Below are 22893 nucleotides of genomic sequence, written 5' to 3' on the forward strand. Positions count from 1 at the left end.
TACTAAGTCATATGCCTCAATCATTTGTCATTCTTACAGTTTCTGCCTTGATTTGCTAATTCACAACTTTGTATTCTCCAGCCACACTATTCTGGAGAATATACACAGGAACATGCCCTGAACAGTAGATCCAGGTGGTGGTGACTGCATATAAATCGGGTGGAAGGGAGGGCAAAGTCATGGATAAATTAAAAATTCAAGTTGTGGATGTACACCCTCCTCCCCAAACTAGCTGCAACTCTCTAGCTTAAAGAGTAACATTCACATCCTTGAACAGAAGCAGACAAAATACCTGCAAAACCTCTGTCCCTTCCTCTGCCAAGACTTGTTGTACATCGTGGTCTTTGCTATCCGAAAATCTGCTGAATTGGAAAGTAAGTTTATTAAGACTACAAAGATGTAAGGACTAAATTCAGACACAGATGTGATCTCAGTTAGTGCCCCTTGCCTTGAATCTCAGTATGGAGAACCCTTGGCCATTGAAAGAACTTCCATGCAGGCCTCCTGGATGCACAGGTGGAACCCGAGGTCAGATTAGCTAAGATCTGATGGCATGCTTGCCCGCTGAAAACTCTCAAGAAATGAGCCACAGAGTCAAAGAATGCCAACTCTAGATCCATCCAGTAGGGTGAGTGCCAACAGGTAGGCAAACTGGTTATTTAAGCAATGGAATCTTTTACTTAAATGAAATAGCTTATAAAACTAAATTAAAACAAATCCAAGAATACACTACTCAGGTAGAAAGACCCAGGGTCCTCACTGCTTGCCCTGTACCCCAGGATCCGAGGCCACATATCCACTCAGGACCCCAGGGCTCCACGAAGCATAGATTAAAAATTTACTGATCTGATCTAATTTCAACCTTAACAATTCTTCGGAGGAAACTGAGGCCCAACAATTAAGAGCAGCCCATGGACAGAGAGCTACCAAGTAGCACAGCCGTAAATTCCCCTGACAGAAAACATACTGCCTTTTCCAAAATACAAAACATTTATGATCTATGATTTCTACCCTTTTAATAGGATGAAGAAGTTGGTATAATCACTGTGCCAAACAAAATTTAAAAATGCACCCAAGGCTAAAGAGTGGTCAATAGCAAATAAGGACACCTAAATTATACCTTGGGGATCCCAAGTTGTGGAAACACAAAACATCCATTCCATGTTAAAGTTTCAAGTAATGATTCTGCAGTGAAAACAACAAAATTACAGTAGGGGAATTTTTTTTTTTTTTTTAGCCACTATACATAAATGTGTCAGGCACAAAATCAAACCACTCAAAAATCATGTGAAATCCATTCAGTTTTAAGTACAGAAAAACAGAGCATTTGTGAGGTGTGGGAGACACGTAACCTGAATGTGCTCCTTGGGTTAGTAACTTGAACTAGGAAATCACTAAAAAAAGTGTGAGGAGCCTATAAGAGAGAACACTGAGCAAAAACATTGTGAGACACATTTGATATAATAGTCACATGATTAACAAACTGTCACATCAAACTTTCCTGCAATGTGGGAACACTTTGACACTTCATATTTTTAAAAAACTGACATTTTGATTCATTACCGTAAATAGCATGTTGGGTTAAATATTGTGACAAGGAACAGATCATATATATATGTACATATATATGCACTCTATATATTACATGTGTATATTTTTCCTAGCTCTGTAACATTTTGAAATATATGAAACCTTTTCTTACAGTAACAGTTTGGGCCAGTGTATAAACAGGCTACCCATTTCTCATGTTAAGTAGGCAGATGGACAATGTTTCTTCATTCCACAGAAAGTGAATGAAGCAGAGGGATTTCAAGAATAATAGGATGACTTCTAAAGAGATTCCAAAGAAGCCTGTCAACTCCAAGCAAAGGATGTGATAAGAGTTGTTTTAATTTACTGCACCTGAATTCACAAAATCATTGTCACAAACACATAGGAACCACTTCTCCTATCTTCAGGTCGCTTCCAATCTACTTAGAGAAACAGACACATACGCAATTCTAAAGCAAGGTAAACTGCTTCAAACATACAAGAAAGGCACAAAGTTCTGCTCTGTTCTTTTCTCTTTTCCTTTATTTTATTCAGAGTGCATTATTTATTGTAAATAACATATTCTCTTAGCCATTGTTAGAATAAACTGATTGAATTGAATTAAAGTATAGGCACCCATCAGGGCCAAACAGTTTAGAATGATTGCAAGAATACTCAAAATACCCCAGACAAACTTTCTTCTCAAAGAAAATATAGTGTTTGATTTCCACCTAACACCAAACAAAACAATTTTCTAACTTTTCAATTTTACCTACAACTCTAAAACAAAAGGTAAAATATTCATCTCCCTGAATATCCAAGTTTAAATTTCAATTTTTCGCTTGATAGTTCCAAAGTTATTACATACTTTCAAAGTACAGACAACTTTATAAAAAGACCAGAAGCTAATCGCACACTCTCTCTCTCTCACTCTCTCTCTCTCTCTCTCTCCAGAGATAGATTTACAAACATATTTGTCTTATACATTCAACTTTCTCTCTGGACATTATGCCATTACTATTCAACTCATCCTCCTCCGTAAAAACCTGGAAACTTAGATACAAAAAAGGAAACATGAGATATATAGATATAGATATAGATATAGATATAGATATAGATACAGATATAGATATAGATATTATATATATATAGTATGTCTATATATATCCATATATATATATTATAGATATATATCATATATTAAATGTGAGATATATATATAGTATAATATATATAATCTATTATAGATAGATACATAGATATCTAAGATATCTAAGATACCATACACTACAAATAAGCTTTGCCTCTGTTCTGAAAATTAAATTAGGCAATGGTGTCCTTCCTGAACACATATATAAAAAAGAAGACTGTTCCACATTTATGGTTTTTCTCAAAGGATGTAGAATGTTATCAATCAAACTCATCCAAATCCTACAGAGTTAGGAAAGCGGAATGCATACCATCTACTGAATATGGCAAATGTTGAGAGGAACCCACAAAACAATATCAACTAAAATCTAGGCTTTAACTGCAACATTCAAAAATTCTTACATCCTTCCTTTGTAACCAACAGTAGTCTAATTTTGTTCTTAGATAAATTAGTCAATTCATTTAGGGCAGACAGCCTTTTATCCCTCTATCCTGGATGTATCCAAATTTATTAAAAGTTTACCAATTCTTACACTCTATTCTGAAGTTTATCTCAAATTAAACAAATTAAAGAATATAAAAATACACTTTTTCCTTGGCTTACTGGAAAAAAAAAAAAAGAAAAGCTAAAGTGTTGTCCAAAGCATTATAACAAATCACTATTTGAACCTGAGGCCTCATAACTATTTTCCCAAACTCTTAAGAAGTAGGTTACAACCTTAAAAGGTTGGAAACTCCTCGAGAAAAGGATGAACCACTGCCTATGGAATAGCCATCCTCCCACAAGTAGTGGTGAAGAATAGAAGTAACATTGTATTATTTAAAAACAGAAGACCTGGACACAAATCAAATCTCACCATTTTGAAGTGAACTTGAGCAGGCCACTTGACTCATTTCTTCACTGTAGAATGATGATAATACTGGACAGCATACTGGATTTTATGGAAATTAAGAACGTAGGAGAAATCATACAGAATCCAAACTGGTGAGAACACTGTTCCCCAAAATCATAATCTGCCAACTTTCATTGTCAACTAAAAATATTTTAAGAGGCCATCTAAATTCAACCAAGTTCAACTCAACCAAAATTTACTGTATGCTCATGATATGTGATTTAGGTCTATGCCAGATGCCATGTTTGAAAGGCAGCAGGGAGGGAGGAAAGGAGGGAGAGGAGGAAGGAGGAAAAAAGAAAGGGAGAAAAATCCCTTCTATCCCCTAGGGCCCTGCAATCTTGTGGAGGAGTCAACATCTCATATATGAACTATCTGAAGAATACTTAACACTATATAATAAGGAACCCGCCAAGAAAGGATGGTGCTGACGGTGGCTCTTATGATAGTCTTATGTGAGGTCCTACATGAGGTCAGGAAAGGGTTCAGAGCAACAGAGAACATGACATTTTTCCCCTGCCCCTTTAAGCATCTACTTCTCAATAACCTCATCTGTGGCATGGGATAGGAAGAGTCTCTGCCGATGAGCACAGCTGCGTGGCACCTGACAATCACTGTGGGCACTGATCGGCTCCCAGCTACCCGTAACTCCCCGTCACGTCCTCATCCCTTCCTCTGCACTGAGTCCCTCTCCCTGTTCACCTCCCCTACCCATTCCTAGAGACCGCGACGTCCCCAGGCCTGGCTCATCTCCATCCACAGCCTCCTGGGCTGCAAGGGGCCCTCAGGCAGGGTAACTGCGGCACAGTTGGAACCGGGTGGAAATCAGGAGACCTGAGTTCCCACCCCAGCCTCATCTCTGCTTTAACTCTGTGACCTTGAGCAAGTCACTGCTCGATGGGCCTTCGTGTTCTCACCCAGCGCATGAGGAGAGGATATTTAAAAGCCTGTCCTACTCCCCAATGTTCCATGTCTGCATCCTGACCTATAGCTTCCAGTAGCTTCTTTTTTTTTTAATTTTATTTTATTATGTTATGTTAGTCACCATACAGTACATCGTTAGTTTTTGATGTGGTGATCCACGATTCATTGTTTTCGTACAACCCCCAGTGCTCCATGCAGTACATGCGCTCCTTAATACCCATCACTGGGCTAACTCATCCTCCCACCCCCCTCCCCTCTAAAACCCTCAATTTGTTTCTCAGAGTCCATAGTCTCTCATGGTTCATCTCCCCCTCTGATTTCCCCCCCTTCATTTTTCCCTCCCTTCTCCTAATGTCCTCTATGCTATTTCTTATGTTCCACAAATAAGTGAAACTGTATAATTGACTTTCTCTGCCTGACTTATTTCACTTAGCATAATCTCCTCCAGTCCCATCCATGTTGATGTAAAAGTTGGGTATTCATCCTTTCTGGTGGCTGAGTAATATTCCATTATATATATGAACCACATCTTCTTTATCCATTCATCTGTTGAAGGGCCCCGAATCACCAAGGAAATGTTGAAGAAGAAAAACAAAGCTGGGGGCATCACATTGCCTGATTTCAAGCTCTATTACAAAGCAGTGATCACTAAGACAGCATGGTACTGACACAAAAACAGACATATAGACCAATGGAACAGAATCGAGAGCCCAGAAATGGACCCTCAACTCTATGGTCAAATAATCTTTGACAAAGCAGGAAAAAATATGCAATGCAAAAAAGACAGTCTCTTCAATAAATGGTGCTGGGAAAATTGGACAGCTACATGCAGAAGAATGAAACTTGACCATTCTCTTACACCATACACAAAGATAAACTCAAAACGGATGAAAGACCTCAATGTGAGACAAGAATCCATCAATATCCTAGAGGAGAACATAGGCAGTAACCTCTTTGACATCGGCCACAGCAACTTCTTTCAAGATACATCTCCAAAGGCTAGTGAAACAAAAGCAAAAATGAACTTTTGGGACTTCATCAAGATAAAAAGCTTCTGCACAGCAAAGGAAACAGTCAACAAAACAAAGAGGCAACCCACAGAATGGGAGAAGATATTTGCAAATGACACTACAGATAAAGGGCTGGTACCCAAGATCTATAAAGAACTTCTCAAACTTGACACCCAAAAAACAAATAATCAAGTCAAAAAATGGGCAGAAGACATGAACAGACACTTCTCCAAAGAAGACATACAAATGGCTAACAGACACATGAAAAAATGTTCATCATCATTAGCCATCAGGGAAATCCAAATCAAAACCACACTGAGATACCACCTTACACCAGTTAGAATGGCAAAAATGGACAAGGCAAGAAACAACAAATGTTGGAGAGGTTGTGGAGAAAGGGGAACCTCTTACACTGTTGGTGGGAATGCAAGTTGGTACAGCCACTCTGGAAAACAGTGCAGAGGTTCCTCAGAAAATTAAAAATAGAGCTACCCTATGACCCAGCAATTGCACTACTGGGTATTTACCTGAAAGACACAGATGTAGTGAAAAGAAGGGCCATATGCACCCCAATATTCATAGCGGCAATGTCCGCAATAGCCAAACTGTGGAAGGAGCTGAGATGCCCTTCCAATAGTTTCTAAGTGACAACTGGGGCTCACCAGTCGCACCACTTCTGAAGAGGCACTGCCATGACCACATCGACGGTTTCTACTGTGGGGAAGGTCAGGGGCTCCTTCAGAAAATAGCTGATCTAAACAGAGCCCGAGGACTGTCATGGCAACACTGCGCACAAGCTGCCAGAGGTAGGGAGGAAAAGCAGCCAATATGCCTGCACAGCTGCCACATTTCAGCGCAGCGCTCAAACCTCGTTAATATCGTCTTGCTTAATACCAACTCCCAGAGATCATAAGCTATTTTTACTATGTATTTAACAGATTTGTGTCTCGTCTTCCCTGCCAGCATTTTCACAGTCCAGCGCAGAGGACTCTGCCACCCGAGAGCCCTGAGAACTTCAGGCCACCCAGGGTTAGGTCGAGGGAGAAGGAGAGGCGGGGACAAGAAAAATGAACAGGGGAGAGAAATTTACAGTCGGTGGGCTGGAGGCGTGGGGAAAGGAGGGAGAGAGATGTAATAAGAGCAAGTACAAGCCAATACAACAAATGCTCACTTGGGAGGCACTCGAGTCCGGTTCTCCCAAGACTCGGCTGTATACTGGGGAGAACACAGGTCCGCCCACCTCAGTCTTGATCACAACATCGGCTTGCTTATTACACTTGTCTTCACAGTCAGTGACCCTTAAAACAGTCGGGTGTGCAACTTTGCAGAGCTCTGCGCCCATGTCCTGGGAGCTAAGCGCCCATCTACTATAGTATGCTCATCAGAGCTTCTAAGGAAGGGCTTCTGCTAAATACCCTGTTTACAAGCCGTCTCCCTCACGCAGAGGGCAAATTCTAGCTTACGACTGACTGACCAAGCTAAACTCTGTGAACACACCTGTCATGGGGCCTGTCACATAACAGATACCCAATAAATGTGTGCTTGCTTCCCTCTGTTTCACAGAGCAGTGCCATGGGTAACACCTTGATTGCTGTGGCCCTCAGGGAAAGGAGGAACCCAGCCAAGGCCTGAGTGGTCAGCAGGAAGTCTGGCCACAACCGTCCCTCTACTGCTTGGTCAGACGGGGACGCCATTCTCAGACCTGCTACGAACTGGCAGGTAAAGTATGGTCAGTCATTTCTCCCCAGGGAGAGGGCTCTAGACAGCTGTTAAGTCCCTTTCCAGTTCTGCAATTCTCTAAGCCTATACGTATAAGGCTCATATCCATCTTAAACGCAAGCAACAGGGAGCAGGGGAAAATGGTTGAAGAATATAGTTACGTGCTTCTTTATTGAACAGCATGTCTAGGGCATGGCTGGGAGCTAACGGGGATTCAGAGAAGCAGAAAATAGTCTTTAGATTCAGAACCCGTATACTATGTGTGCAGGAGGGGCAGGGGAAGGGTGTGAGGAAACAGGAAAAGACAGCAATCAAAATAAAGTTTCATTATAAAACAAAGTCCAAGGCTAAGACCGTATTTCAGAGCCAAGGGGTACAGAAAGAGGCTTCCCTAGGAGGAGGGCTTTGAGCTGGTCCTTCAGGCAGAACAGCAAGGCCCACACAGGCAAAATGGAGGGAGCTGGCATTCTATAGGGTTGGCCCTCTGCGGGAGAAGGGTTATCGGTATCTTGGATGGTTAAATGTCTTATTTGTTTTATGTCTCAGATCATTTTAACATTCTGTGTTTTATGCATTAAAGGCCGGCATAATAATAATCATGCCATCCACCCCTCATCATGATGCTACATGGGGTAGTAGGAAAGGAACAGGACACATGGGCCCTGGGCCCTGTCCCACGATCACAATTACCTGGCAGGGTTGAGCTGAATGGCTTATCTGGCTGTGGGATAGGAGATTTTACAGAATTCCAGTTGGAGTTGAAGCTTCTTGACAACCATCTTGTCCAAAGCTAACATTTTGCAATTGAGTAGACTGAGTCCAGAAAAGACGAGATTTCTCTCAACTGGATATTTCTGTTAGCCATTTCCAGTTCTCTGGACATGGCTGGTAGTCACCTGCTTCTGGGTCTTGCCTGAGGCTGATTCTGGCCTGCCAGCGATTTCCCCCTCCACTTCCTGTAACATCCCATCAAAGTCCATAAGGCCGTCTTCCAAAGCCAGTTCCAATACAGTTTCTAAAAGAAACCCCCAGGTAGAAAGAGTTCCTCAAATTCTCTTACTCACAGGGCATAACTACTGAGCTCGGTTGGCCGGGACTCAAACTCAAACTCAAACTCACCTCTACATCCCTGCCACCTCCCTTCTTCGATTTCTTAGCAACCCACCCTGCTTGGTAGGTGCCAAGTAAATGCTTATTAAGTCAGGCTGGTCTGCAACCTCCGTTTTCTGACACTTGGCCAAGTACCTTCTCAAACATATCATGCTGCCCCTGATCATTCCAAGTCTAGAAGTGTGCAATCCCTCCAACCACCTCCAAATCCATCAAGCTATTTCCCAGACTGACTAAATACGGAGCAAGAGGGAAGAGACAGAGAGGAAAGGAGAGGAGCAAAGGGTGCGGACCACACACTGGGCATGTGCCCGTGGGCATTATCATTCCAGCCTCACAAGGAGGGAACCTGCCGTGCAGAGCGTCAGTGGCCGGCCCAGGGTCTCATGCAGGCTCCCCAGGGGAGCAAGCGCATCCCGTTCTGCTGTCTAAAAGGATACTGTCTCTACCACTGTGGACAACCGTCAGATGGACAGCCTCAACCCGCAGCCATCGGTGGGGCAGACCCACTGAGTGTCCAGCGGAGGATGGGAGCCATCTGGGAAAGAGGAGCATGGCAGCCACCTACGGCAAAGGCTGTGTACCGAGCGACACTCAACCAGCAAGGTCAGGGTGAAATCACGGCAGAAGAATTATGAGACAGAGCTGTGTAGCTCCAGAGGCAACCTAAGGCACACATCTGATGGAAATTTTAAAAAATCTCTTCAAATACACGGGGACTCGGATGCCAGCACACATAGTGATGGCCCTAGCCAGACAGCAAAGGCATATTGGCACCACTGTAATTTGTCCATTCACCAATATGCTTCCCGAAAAACACCCATATGCTTTCTTTTAGCTTCCATATGCTTTTTTAGCAAGGAAACTAAAATATTTCATTAGTTTTGAGTAATTAATAATTACTTATTTCATAATAGTCACCCTCATTAAAACACGAAAATAACTGATTAAGCTGCAGGATCCTGGCTTTCAACTCAAGCTTTTTGCCTTTTTCCCTTTTTTTTTTAATTCTTCCCCTCTAGGAATTGAGTAACGGAGTAAAACAGCCAGTGTGGAAACATCCGCAAGATGGGGGAATGGGGAGTTCTCAGACGCACAGCCCGGCATGCCTCTTGACTGAGACATCATGGCTTAATGAAAAGAACATGGACTCTGTGAGCAGAAAGACTTGGGATCCAATCCCAGTTTGACCCCCATGAGTCGTACTTCTGAGGAAATGAAAGGCGTTGAAAAGATAAAGGCTGCTGGATTCCTTCAAGCCAGCCTTCCATGATTCCCAGGGAGCGACTTCACAGGCTTCCCTCCCACCATCGCAAGGCATGGGGAAGGCCTGCCCCAAAAAGGCTGGCACCATGCCAGCCACTGGCACCAGGCCATGGCCAATGGCCTTGACATTGATCTCAGGCATAAAACAATGCTTCTCATGAACTACCTGGGGATCTTGTGAAAATGTAGATTCTGATTCAGGAGGTCGGGAGTGTGGCCTGAAGTCTGCATTTCTAACAAGCTCCCAGGTGATGCTGATGCTCCTGGTCTTCAGACCAAACTTTGAGAAGCAAGAGCCTAAAAAGTAGCAAGATGAAATCAGGAAGTAGAATCTGTAAAGCAGGACAACGGTGCCTGCCTCTTCAGGCTACGATGAGGATTACCAATCACATTAACAATCATGCCTCCGTGTACTGGACTTGGCCTCCCAACAGTCCTGGCAGTAGGGTATGATTTCCATTTGACAGACAACAAAACCGAGACCCAAAGAAATCAGGTCCTGTATCGAAGGTCATGCAACTAATTACGCCGGATTCCCAATCCAAGTGTATCGGCCTGTCGAGCCTATCTGCTGTGTGTTAGTGGAAGACAGAAAATCTTAGGTGGCCACTACCATAGAGGCTGGTATGAAGTCTGGTTTTTACTTTGCCTCCGTTTCCCCATGGGTGAGATGAAGACATTGTACCTGACAATCTCTGAGGCCTCTTCGACCCTCTGACACCAGCTTTCGCTCTCATGGCTCCCACGTGCACTCACATGGGTCACCGAGCATTAAGCATTAGCTTCACACATGTGGCAGACATTACATCTTGGCACGATCCAAATTCTAGCTGCTCACATCTGCATTTGTGCTGATCCATGCATGGTCAGAAGTCTATCTCTGTTAAAAAATCCCACGCTCAGTCTAACAGAGAGAAAACAACACACGGATTCCCCAAAGCATTGACATTCCAATCCGGTTGATAACTCATAGCTATCGGGGTACTATGGCTCTAATCTGTTTTTGTCTCCTCCTCATCTCACTTACAAAAATAGAGAAATTGAGACCACTAACCTGACAGAAGCTTGAAGAAAAAGAAAAACATTAGTTATTTATAATGCATTTTATACAATTGTCCAACATTTCTTAGTCTGCCTTAAGGTGCCAGATAAGCATTTAATTAATCAATTATCTTTTAAATGATTCAGGAAATGTGATCTTGTCCCTCTCTGAACTCCCACAGCACAGATTCACTGCACTCCCCTGGGGCCCACTGACCATTTTCTACCAGGGATTTCTATGGTTTCTAGAATTTTCATTGTCCCTACTCATATTCAGTATGATCCCCAGAGGTAATCACATATTTGGGACCAGATCTGGATTTGAATCCAGACTTTGCTATTCATTAGCTGTATGACTGGGCGGATTACTCAACCACTCTGACCTCAGCTTCTGTACATGAAAAATGGAAAAAAAAATTCCGGTTTGCCAGATTAAATGAAATAATATCTTAAAATGGTTATCATAAAAAAATGGTTATCATTTACTGATTCTGGGTTAAAAGTAATTTGAGTGAGTGAGTGAGTGAGTGAGTGAGTGAGTGAGTAAAGCGAGCAGAGTAGCAGTCTCAATGGTAAAATATCACTCAACGGTTTGAGACATTGAACTGTCCAGGGTCACGCTCATAAATGAGGCTGAAACTCAGAGAAGAACCACAGGTGAACTATGAAAAATCCAACAGCAAAAGGAAATATATGTTAGCCAAATGTCATCTCAGGCCTTCCATATCAAAGAACGTCTTCTGCTTAACCTAGAATCTACACTGGCCTTCAGAAGGCCTACAAACCTCCTAAAATTATAGCCACCATTCTATGCAGATGTGCATTTTTTAACTATTTCATAGATTCACCTAGAGTTTTTAAATTGCCATAAACCTCTGCCCTACACTGCCCCCTCCCACACACACACACACACACACACACACACAGGCACCACCCAAGAGTTAAAAGCTACTGCCTTAGGCAAAAAAGGGACCTGTCAACTAAGGGGGAGAAAAGGTGATTTCAATTTTTAAAAGGCTGAGGGTTGCAAATGCACTGTTTAGAACCTCCATGGGCAGTGAAAGTTATGATAATGAGCACTCCAAACCAGAGAAAGGTGGTTCTGGATTCAAGACCTGGCTCAGCTGCACACTCGTTATGGGACCTTGGGCTAACCAGAGACTCAGGAAAATCAGGACTGAGAGAACCTCTGACATCATCTATTCCACTGTCCTTCTCCTCCCATTGCACAGATGGAGAAACTGAGGTTCAGGGCAAGGTCATGGCTTCACCAGAGTCAAAGCAAATTAATTAGAGCCAGAATTTGAACTTCAGACTCGGTAAAATGATTTTCACACTCTGTATTTCAGTATCAGAAGGTCCAAGATATGTGCTTAGATCCAGTGGCCTCTAAATTAACTCCTAAATGATGGATAATTACGACTCCCTCCTCTGGACCTGGAAATCTCATGAACACATGAGTTTGGTTTTGGCAAAGATCATTCCAGCTGCTTCTCAGTCCCAGCCCAGTCCCATAAGAACAAGGCAGAGAGACGGTCTGGAAGAATGAGAGATGCTGCTATTAATCTTGTGTAGCACTGCACCTGGGAATTACAGGCCTTGAACTAGATTTCACTGTGTTGGCTATTACTCTCCTGTCCTCTTGCTTATTAATCCTTCATCCGTCTTCTCTTTATTAATGTTTCCAACTATGCACAGTAAACAGCCAGCTAGGAGCTCATCCTCAGCTTCCTATAATTCATTGGATCAAAAAAGGGCAGGAGGCGGGTGGAGGAAACAGAGGTGATGTCAGGGTCAAGTAATCTCTTACAGGAAGGACTGCAGGGGAACCCAGTCTCCTAATAAAAAACAGACAGCAGAAGCCAGCCAGAATCTCTTACTCCACTGCCCCACGGAATTAACAAAGATGGAATCCATTTTTGCTTTGAAAGCATCTCATGTCCCTGCGTTGACACAGAGACGGGCTTTGCCTGAAAGACAATGGCCCTTTAAATAACGGGAAGAGAAAGGACAGTTTATAGAAAGAGATATCTCTCCTAAAACAGAGATACAACCATGGAGTCAGAATAAAAGTCTAGAACCAGGATCTGCCACTGATGCCTTAGACAGATTGGACTCCCTCCCTGACCCCAAGTCTCAGTCTCTAACAAGGGAATTTGGCTAGATTGGTTCTTAAAGTCCCCTCTGGCTTTGACATTCTGACCTCTCCTTACAAGTCAAGGACTCAATCTGGAAAAATCCAATAGAAGACCCCATCAACGTTAACCAGTGGGTAAGTTTACCGGATCCTCTAAAAATGAGACCCAGATTATGTAGTAGAGAAACATGGTGGAAGATGGACTTGTTTTCTTCCTTTCTAACCAGAACCTGAATGTTGCTGGAGGTAAGGGATGACCAGTACATAAACACCCCATCATAGCATAGAGAGAATCCAAACCATGAACTGCTCTTCTGATATGTAAAAGAACCAAGCAAATAGAAAAATACCTACTTCCAAACACTGGCTCTGTCACAGGGTCCTAAGACTTTCCTAGGACTTCTGGAAAAGTGACAGCAGGAGAAAGAAAAGACTGGCTAAGAAATAAAAATCACAGACAATAGGACATTTGACTAGAAGTCACGCCATGATCAACGGGCCCAACTCCATCTGTCCATGATCAACGGGCCCAACTCCATCTGTTGTCAGATGCTGACCTGGGCCCTGGAGAGGGAAAGTGACTTGCCAAAGGTGACACAGCCAGAGCTGGGATTAGAATTAGATTCTCATGACTTCTGGGTCACACAGCACAACATGAAACATGGCTTCCCTCCCCAAAACAATGCTCTTCTATCCAGGTAACTCCGAAATAATTTCATGTGTAACTCCTGCCTCTACCACCACCTCAAAAAGCAGTAACTGGTGAATTTGACTTAAAGTAGACTAGGGCTGTTTCCATCAAATTATAATAAAAAAATTCGCTCTAGCAATAGAGACAAGTCCATGATAATTAATTCAGTACTATTCATCCTCGCTAATGAATCACCCTGTGGAAAACAAGGATAATCAACGGTCTACAGGAGGCCAGAAGCCTATTCTTGTTCAAGTACAGATCTTGCCTATTAAAGAACATTGGGTATCAGCTCTAAATAGTAAACAGGGTATACTGTTTCAGATTCCATGAAGTGCAGCTTTAAATAGATTTGGTTTGGAAATGGAACAGGGAACACACGACAGTCAGTGGATCAATGTTGAAAGCAGAGAAAAACACGATTACACTCATTAAGTGGGTACCTGTTGACACATCTCCTGTCAAGTCTAATTATTTATTTAAACTGTTATTCTTTCTTCATTACTGCCACTGATACCAATTATTACCACAAGATTATTTTCAATTTCTACAGCATGCCCCCAGAATATTTACTTCTCTACCACCCAAAGGTTATTTGAGAAGTTTTTATCCTTCCCTGCCCACCAATCCCCACCTCCAAAATATGGATGGATAGCAGGATGGAAGGGTGAAAAGATACAGATGAAATCCCTCTCTCGCAAGGGCAATTCTTTCTTAACCTTTCAAGGCTTGCTTAAACTCCTGTTTGTAGTTTCAAGATGGGTTTCAGTGCAGAAGAGGGGCATACTTACATAGTTTCAAAGCTTACTCTATTAATATTTAACAACTGGCATTTGGAGAAAAGTTAATATAACTGCAGCTTCTAAACGAACCACTTAGATCTCTGCCTAACAGGGTTATCAAAAACTATAATATTACGTGTCTACAGAACACTCTTTTCTAATAGATTTATCCATGAAAATACATGGACTATATTAGAAAGGAGCTTTTGCAGGAGTAATTTAGGGACTAGAGAGGGACCAAAAGATGGGCAGGAGTCATTCCTGTATTTTTGGCCACTACCATTTTTTATAGCCCTCTCTTTCTTAGGAATGAGAATAAAATCTAAACAATAAGCTACTGCTCTGTCTGATCTAATTATAGAGGAGTTTCACAGTCCATACATCACCCACCTTGTCTGCCCAAGACATGTTCTTATGTGATGTGTATGGTGAATATTAGCTTTAAAAAAACCATGTTAATTTAAAAAAAACATATTAATATAACACCATAATTTCCACTCAATTCTAAACCATTAATTCCGACAAATATGGGGCATGACAACAAACTTCAATTTTTTAAATTTTTTTTAAAGATTTTATTTATTTATTTGAGAGAGAGAGAGATTGAGAGAACGAGTGGGGGGGAGGGGCAGGGGATGAAGCAGACTCCCTGCAGAGCAGGGAGCCTGACATGGGGCTCATTCCCAGGACGCTGGGATCATGACCTGAGCCAAAGGAGGACGCTTAACCAACTAAGCCACCCAGGTGCCCAAACTTCAATTTTTTCAAAGGTCTGTGTAACTAAAGTCACACTGACAGTTCAAGATCATGGAAGTAACATACCAATGGAATGACTGAAATATTCAGCAAAACAAATGTTCACAGCATTTTAAATGCCGATACCAAATCTTCCACAAAGTTGCTATCCTACAGGGCTTGCCGTTAGGAACACCATATTGATGACGTCACCTCTTTCTCATCCAAGGCTTCTCAAAGACAACATAGAACCCAGCAGACCTAACTGGGAAGTGCAATGATGGCTGGTTAGCTGTAAAAGAACTCCCATCTTGCAAATTTTACAACCATCATGCTTCCTTTAAATTTTTTTCTGGCCTCTGTTTTCTTGACAAACTCCAGACAAATACGTTCTTTTGCCAAAGTCCTAGCTCCTTCGCACCGGTCCCCTAGGACAAGGGCATATAGATACGATGGGGTCTGAGTTTCAAAATCCTCTAACTCATTTTCTGTATTCTTAGGACTTTGGTGATGTCACTGTAGCCTTGAATTATGTCTTTTTGAGATCTTTTCGGGGCAGCTAAAAGACAGTGACAGACTCGACAAGTGGAGTTTGATCCCTTCAGAGCCAGGAAGCATTGGCAGCATAGTGTAGTGAAAAATTCCCTCCATCAAGGGCCAGGAAATTAGAGAGAAGCCCTCCTGCCACATGCTAGCTGGGGATACAAAGAGACAGTAGAAAGGAACATAGCACATTATGGGGGCACCTGGGTGGTACAGTCAGTTAAGCGTCCAACTCTAGGTTTCAGCCCAAGTCGTAATCTCCCAGGTGTGGGATCGAGCTTCGCACTGGGCTCCGTGCTCAGCAGCTTCTGCCCCCACCCCCACCACTCATGCTCTTATAAGTCTTAAAAAAAAAAAAAAAAAGAACATAGCACATTATAGACACTTAAATACTTGTTAAATCTGAATTTTCTGTGTTGCCTAGATTTTTGTGCTTTTGGTATTAAACCAGGAGGGCTACAAACTGAAAGGGGAAATTAAATCAAGAAGAGATAAAAGGATGGCAGTTCATTGCATTGGCCATTTTTTCAGGTTTTGGTGCTCATGAAATACTTTTGCATTTATTCAACATTATTGTTAGGATGCCTATTAGCATTTCATAAACATAAAGATGCCGATCCTCTCTTACCTCAGATAGCTAGCTCTTGGAATGGTCAGTGGACACAAGGTTCAGCAAATTGCAATGCTGGTGTCTGTAAATGAAAAAGGTAAACATTGCTCTTAGGTACTAAGCTATAGTTATCATAAACTCATATATATAGCAGTTTCTTGTTTTGCAAAACATTTTCATATTCATTATCTCATTTCACTCCATAACCCCCCAATGAAGAAGCAGGAAGAGATTAGTCTACTCACTTCATTGGTGAGGAAACAAAAACTCATGGAGGAAGAGACAGAAGGAGAATGGAACTAACATATTTCTCATGACTAACTTCACAAATATATTTTGAATGACTATTACTGTCTTCATCTTACAGATACGGAAATGGAAGTTCAGGAAAGATGGGTGACCTGCCCAAGACTACACAGTACAGTACACAGAAGGGTAAAAGTTTGGACTCTCTGGACTCCGCCTGTTGGTCCAGTGATCCTTCCTTTATAGCTTAGTCTGTCCTGGGCTATTAGGTTAGGAAAACACAAACAACTCATTGACTTTCTCTACTAGGGTGGGTGGAGGAGGGAATAATACAATAAAACCAGCTATTTGATTGACATGAGAAAGTGGCAAAAACACATGGGATTTGGAGCCAGTCAGACTTGTCTTCCTCTTAAGGATGTCCTTGGGCAAGTTACTTAAACTCTCTGAGTGTCAATTTCCTTATATGTAAATAGGGATTATAATATCTACTTCATAGCCCAAGCTCAGTTAAACTTTTTTTTGTAAGATTTTCCTCCATTATTTCAAAACATTATACAAAACATTAATATCTCTTCCTATGAGCCCATGTTTATCTGATCAAAGAGTGATGTTACAAGCTCACAATCTACAGAATATCTCTAGGTTGGGAATTTCTTCGATTTCATATGCCTAATTCTAAAACACCGCAATACTTATCTATGTGTATCTCCCATGGCCTCACCTAACAATGACACAAAGAATGTTTGTTTCAAAAGACAACACCCCAAAATTTAAAAATTAAGTGTCCTCTCGACCCCAAAAAGCAAGAGATGCTGCTCTAGGTGAAGGACCTGCAGGTGCATCCCAAATCATTTGAAAGTCTGGGCCTTTGTGCCTAAAGTTTGTCCCTTAGATTCAGAGAGATGGAGCTTCCAACAGAAGAACATATAGGACTCAAATAAGATTAAGAATAGAATGTGGTTGATGGGGCGCCTAGGTGGCTCAGTCGTTAAGCGTCTGCCTTCGGCTCAGGTCATGATCCCGGGGTCCCGGGATCGAGCCCCGCATTGGGCTCCCTGCTCTGCGGGAAGCCTGCTTCTCCCTCCTCCACTCCCCCTGCTTGTGTTCCCTCTCTTGCTGTCTCTTTCTCTCTGTCAAATAAATAAATAAAATCTTTAAAAAAAAAAAAAAATAGAATGTGGTTGATAAGATACCCTGCAAGAAAGTCTTGTCATAGGCCACCGAAATCAAAACAGTAATCATCTTTATTACCAATTTTACCAATAAGGAAACCAAACTTCAAAGATCTTATGGTTAAAATGGATCAGATCAAAATGTAACCTTGAATCTTGACACCAAAACCAGGAAGGACCCTTCTATTACATGATGCAGCCTCCCATTTGGGAGCACATTACCATATAAAAGTCAATTGTCAAGGCACCAAAGCACATTTAGTATTGAGCCTGCTTCCCTGGCAAGTAAAAGGAGAGAGAGAGAGAGAGAAGACTTCATAACTGTGGTCTAACCAGAAGGTGACACATTATGAAGCTGGGGCAAAAGGAGTGTTCAAAGCAGGGTTACCATGCAGACTTTCTCAGCTCTCCCCAGTGCAGTTTCAGAGATGCAACATCTTTGGCAAACTCTCAAAACACAACCACAGAAACAACAGAAGCCAGCATCCCTGAATTCTCTCTCATCAAGAAGTCTCAATGCTCAGCAATAGAGAAGCTGAAGCCTCCTCGCTATGAAGTCCACCAGCCCTCTTCACATGATTCGAGTGTCCTCAATAACTCATACGTATTACCTAATGCAATGGAGTTCTCCACTAGACCCATAAAGGCATCTTAGACAACTGGCAAACCCCACTGGAGCATCTTGATAATAAAGCCAGTCATCCTTAGCCGCCTCTGTATTTATGACTGCTGACCAAGACCCTGGCAGTCTGCATCCTTGGTCAAACCACCCGTTCTCTCTCAAGAAAAATGTTCTCATCTTCAGAAGCAATTTCAACCCAAAATAAAGAAACCTGTATACTCAGCATTTAATTTGCAAACTTTCAACTTATTAATTAAAGTATGTGCAAAAGCAAGACTGACCAAGTCAACTTGGAGCTGGTAGAGAATAATTGATAATTTACACTCTATTTTGGGAAAAACAGGAATGAACAAATGAAGCCAATGAAAAAGAGAGAGAGAGGAAAGAAATATGACAGGGAATAAGGAAAAAGGCAGAAAGGAATGGAAGGATGTGAGAAATAAAGGAGCAGAGAGAACTGCTCCAAAAGGTTTTTCATAAACCACAATGTCTTCTGAACCGACCCCTGCACCCTAGGACAATTTTTAAGCAACACAAGTCTACGATGATGAACCTCACATTATGAACACAAACTCCAACCAATTGACACCAGAATCACTGTGGCCAACGTAAAGATACCTCTTAATACTTGATATTTTACAAGTGCTATATTACCAACGAGCAACACGACAGAGCCTTGTAAAAACTTGCACTAAGCCAACAAATGGGTAACTCCTTAGCACTGTAGTCCCAGATAACATCTTGAAAAGAAGAGCTGAATGGGGACTGAGTGCCTGGGTTCTGCTCTTAGCACTTTTTTTTTTTTTTTTTTTAAGATTTTATTTATTTGACAGAGAGAGAGATAGCGAGAGCAGGAACACAAGCACGGGGAGTGGGAGAGGGAGAAGCAGGCTTCCTGCTGAGCAGGGAGCCCAATGTGGGACTTGATCCCAGGACCCTGGGATCATGACCTGAGCCGAAGGCAGACGCTTAACGACTGAGCCACCCAGGCGCCCCTGCTCTTAGCACTTTAATTCCCAAATCTTTTGAATTAGAAGTTGTACAGAATACATTTTGTTTTGGTTTGGTTTGGTTTGGTTTGGTTTCTCTTCTCATAGGTCTTGACCATGGTTATCCCTAAACCACTTGTGAAAAGGCCAAAAATTACTTTGTCTGGATTTTGTGTGTTTGCCTGAGTTTTAGGAAGGAGTAGAGGTAGAGTGAAAGGATTAGTAAGATTGATTTAAATTAAATTATTTACTTGTTTAAATTAAATCATATACCAGATTTGCTTAAATTAAACACTGTCATAATCTTTAACATGATTATTAGGAAGTCTGTCTCTGAGAACAATTGAAATTTTAGACCAGGCCAAAGGCATTAGGTAACAAACATAGAAAGGCCTCTACTCCCATCATCAGATCCCATACAAAGAGCATTTTTAAATGCACTCTAGAACATTTTTAAATGCACTCTCTCACCCACCACCCCAAGATACTTATCAAGAATACAACATATTCCATGGCTTATGAATGATTTGGTTGTCTCATTAAAGTAATGTTTGCCAGTATTTAATTGCTTCCCTCCCTGATTTTAATTTCCTCACCTGTCAGCATCTATCAGAAGCACTGAGATCTTCTGACATCCTGGCTGATTGTGTTGAAATTAATCAGATTTTTAAAAAGTAAATTGCTTTGGCCTAAAGGTAATGCTCAGCTTCTTAATGTGATACTTCTAAGGGCTCTATCAATGGAACTTATAATCTAGAAATTAAATGAGAGGCCTTAGGAATCCTAAGCAAAAATATAAGTAGCTTATAAATTTCTAGCACTGGACTTTAAAAGGTCAGTACTTTAAAAAAAATTCAATCAACAAGTGCTTATTGGACATATAGCACTTGCCCGCAGTCCCTTTTGGCTAAACGGAAGAGAGGGAGACATGAAGCTACCTTAGAGAGTGTGGAGAAACAGGTAAAAAATGAAGTTGACCACATTTTGACTGAAGCAGCTGACAATCTGGTCACTCAAAAGGTGCATTTTGCATCTACAATTGTGACCAGTTATATACATTACGCTCTCACACAGACTAATGATTCTACTCTTCATCTCAATCCAGTGGGGTGAAGTTGGTGTTACTGTTAGTAAAAGTAGCAATATTCCCATTCGACAAGTAACAAAGCTGAGGCACAGAGTGGCAAAGGGACACTTTCCTAGATGCCTCCTTATGGGCAGACCGGGTCTTGTGATCTAAATAAAATCAGAAAACACAGCATGATCCCCTTGGAATAAAAGAGAGAAAAAATTTTTTGCAAACCCTCCATACATAATTATTCAGTGCTAACTCTTATGCTCTTATCTATCAGTAACAGTGCTTAAGACACTCAGGAAACCCACGAGCACTAAGCTGTTCTATAAGAAGTAAATGAAATGATGGATTGAGAAATACTTTGTAATGTGTCATACTATCATGAGATTATTTTTATGTATTTATGTTATTATTGCTACTCTGCAATGCAGAAATATGCATTCAGGCAGTAATTAGGTCTCAAAAGCAAACCTACATATAACAGCATCACATCTATCTTTCAGTTATTCTGCTGGTTCTAAGGCCCCTCAAATAAACAGAAGAATGAAATATGTTGCATGAATACAATTGGAGGGAAGAGGAGAGTCAAGGGTAATACACGGAACTTAGTGATTGTTTTTCACAGAAACGGCTTAATAACCAAACACAGTCTAAACCCTAGTAGGGGTCTTATCCTTCCAGTGGACTTTAAGGCCCTTACTCAGCCTTTAAGCACCCCACTTGCTGTGATGCTTTTCTCAATCTAGAAAGGTATGGGGAAGCAGCCCTTCTCATAATTCCTGGTTGGATCCATTTCTAGATCACTAAAATTACCACACCATCTTAACATTTTTATTTGATTATGTGCCTTGAGGAGAGAAACCCTGTCTAACTCAGTTTTTTGAACCCCAAACCCAGAATCTGATCTTTAGTACTCAAGAAAATGTTCAATGAATGAATTCATGAACAAATTAAAACAGTGTTTTATGTAATTCCTAGGGCCCCTAGCTCAAAGCATGTCATATTAGAAGTGTTTAGAAAATGTTGATTGAATTGGCATTAATTGAATATTTAATTTAAAATATGGGCGCCTGGGTGGCTCAGTCGTTAAGCGCCTGCCTTCGGCTCAGGTCATGATCCTACGGTCCTGGGATCGAGCCCCACATCGGGCTCCCTGCTCTGCGGGAAGCCTGCTTCTCCCTCTCCCACTCCCCCTGCTTGTGTTCCCTCTCTCACTGTGTCTCTCTCTGTCAAATAAATAAAATCTTTAAAATATATATATATTATTCAACTAAATAACTCTAAAAGCTACTGAGTGAGGAGTTCAATGAGGACTTAAGTAACCTGCAATGGCCCAGTCATCATTAACCCATTAAAGGCATGGACAAATGTTTTCCACAGGAAGAATAATAAAAGCTGAATACACAAGTAGAGATGTAGGCAGGAGTTGAAAAAATTCATGTAGCTAAAAATAGTATTTGCCAAAAAACCATGTTAAATTCTAGACAAACTTACAAAGTAAAAGAGAAATGAATCTAGAAGTAACAGGAATTTTTTTTAGGATTGTAGGTATGAATCAAATCTAAAAAGAAAGGACTAGAGAAAGAAAGGAGAGAGGGAGAAATTCTTAAAATAATGAATTCTAAAAATCAAGTCATGTCTATAAAAATGAACATCACTGGAAACAATAAAAAAAAAAACTAAAAGACAGCCTACTGAATGGGAGAAAATATTTGCAAATGACATATTTGATAAAGGGTTAGTATCCAAAATATATAAAGAACTGATACAACTCAACACCAAATAAACCCAAACAATCCAATTAAAAAATGGGCAGAAGACATGAACAGACATTTCACCAAAGAAGACATCCAGATGGCCAACAGACACATGAAAATATATTCAACATCACTCATCATCAGGGAACTACAAATCAAAACTACAATGAGATATCACTTCACCTGTCAAAATGGCTAAAATCAAAAATACAAGAAACATCAAGTGCTGGCAAGGATGCGGAGAAATAGGAACCCTCTTGTACTGTTGGTGGGAATGCAAACTGGTATAGCCACCATGGAAAACAGAATGGAGATTCCTCAAAAAATTAAAAATACAACTATCATATGATCCATTAATTCCACTGGGTATTTACCTAAAAAATACAAAAACACTAATTTGAAAAGATATATGTACCCCTATGTTTACTGTAGTATTATTTACAATAGCCAAATTATAGAAGCTGCCCAAGTGTCCATCGATAGATGAATGGATAAAGAAGAGTACATATACGTACACCACCTCCATACACATACACACACACACACATACACACACTCATATAAACATATGGAGATCTGAGCTGTTGTTTATTTCTCAATATTGGGCAGCTAAATCTCTGAAACACAGAGCTGCAGTGGGCCATCTTTTAATGCTGACTCCCTCCCACTGCCAGGATGCTACACATGCCTTCCCTGACATATATACATATATATATATGTCATGTACATATATATGTATGTATGTATATATGTATGTATATATACAATGGAATATTATTTAGCCATACAAAAGAATGAAATCTTGCCATTTGCAGCGGCATGGACGTAGCTAGAGAGTATTATGCTAAAGTGAAATAAGTCAGTCAGAGAAAGCCAAATATCAAATGAT

General features: G+C 41.2%; 1 protein-coding gene across 5 annotated transcripts in view; it reads right to left on the reverse strand.

The window, feature by feature from the left end:
- LPP (LIM domain containing preferred translocation partner in lipoma) overlaps positions 1-22893 on the reverse strand; it is a 646157-nt gene that overhangs the window by 461224 nt on the left and 162040 nt on the right. For 2 of the 5 annotated variants that reach the window (XM_032406920.1, XM_032406921.1), the window contains exon 3: positions 16159-16222. The exons of the other annotated variants lie outside the window; for them this stretch is intronic. The gene's annotated coding sequence lies outside the window, so the exon portion shown is untranslated. The remainder of the gene's footprint in view (positions 1-16158; positions 16223-22893) is intronic. 5 annotated transcript variants of the gene reach the window in all.

This window comes from Phoca vitulina, unplaced genomic scaffold (genome assembly GCF_004348235.1).
Source record: "Phoca vitulina isolate PV1807 unplaced genomic scaffold, GSC_HSeal_1.0 scaffold8, whole genome shotgun sequence".
NCBI lineage: Eukaryota > Metazoa > Chordata > Mammalia > Carnivora > Phocidae > Phoca > Phoca vitulina.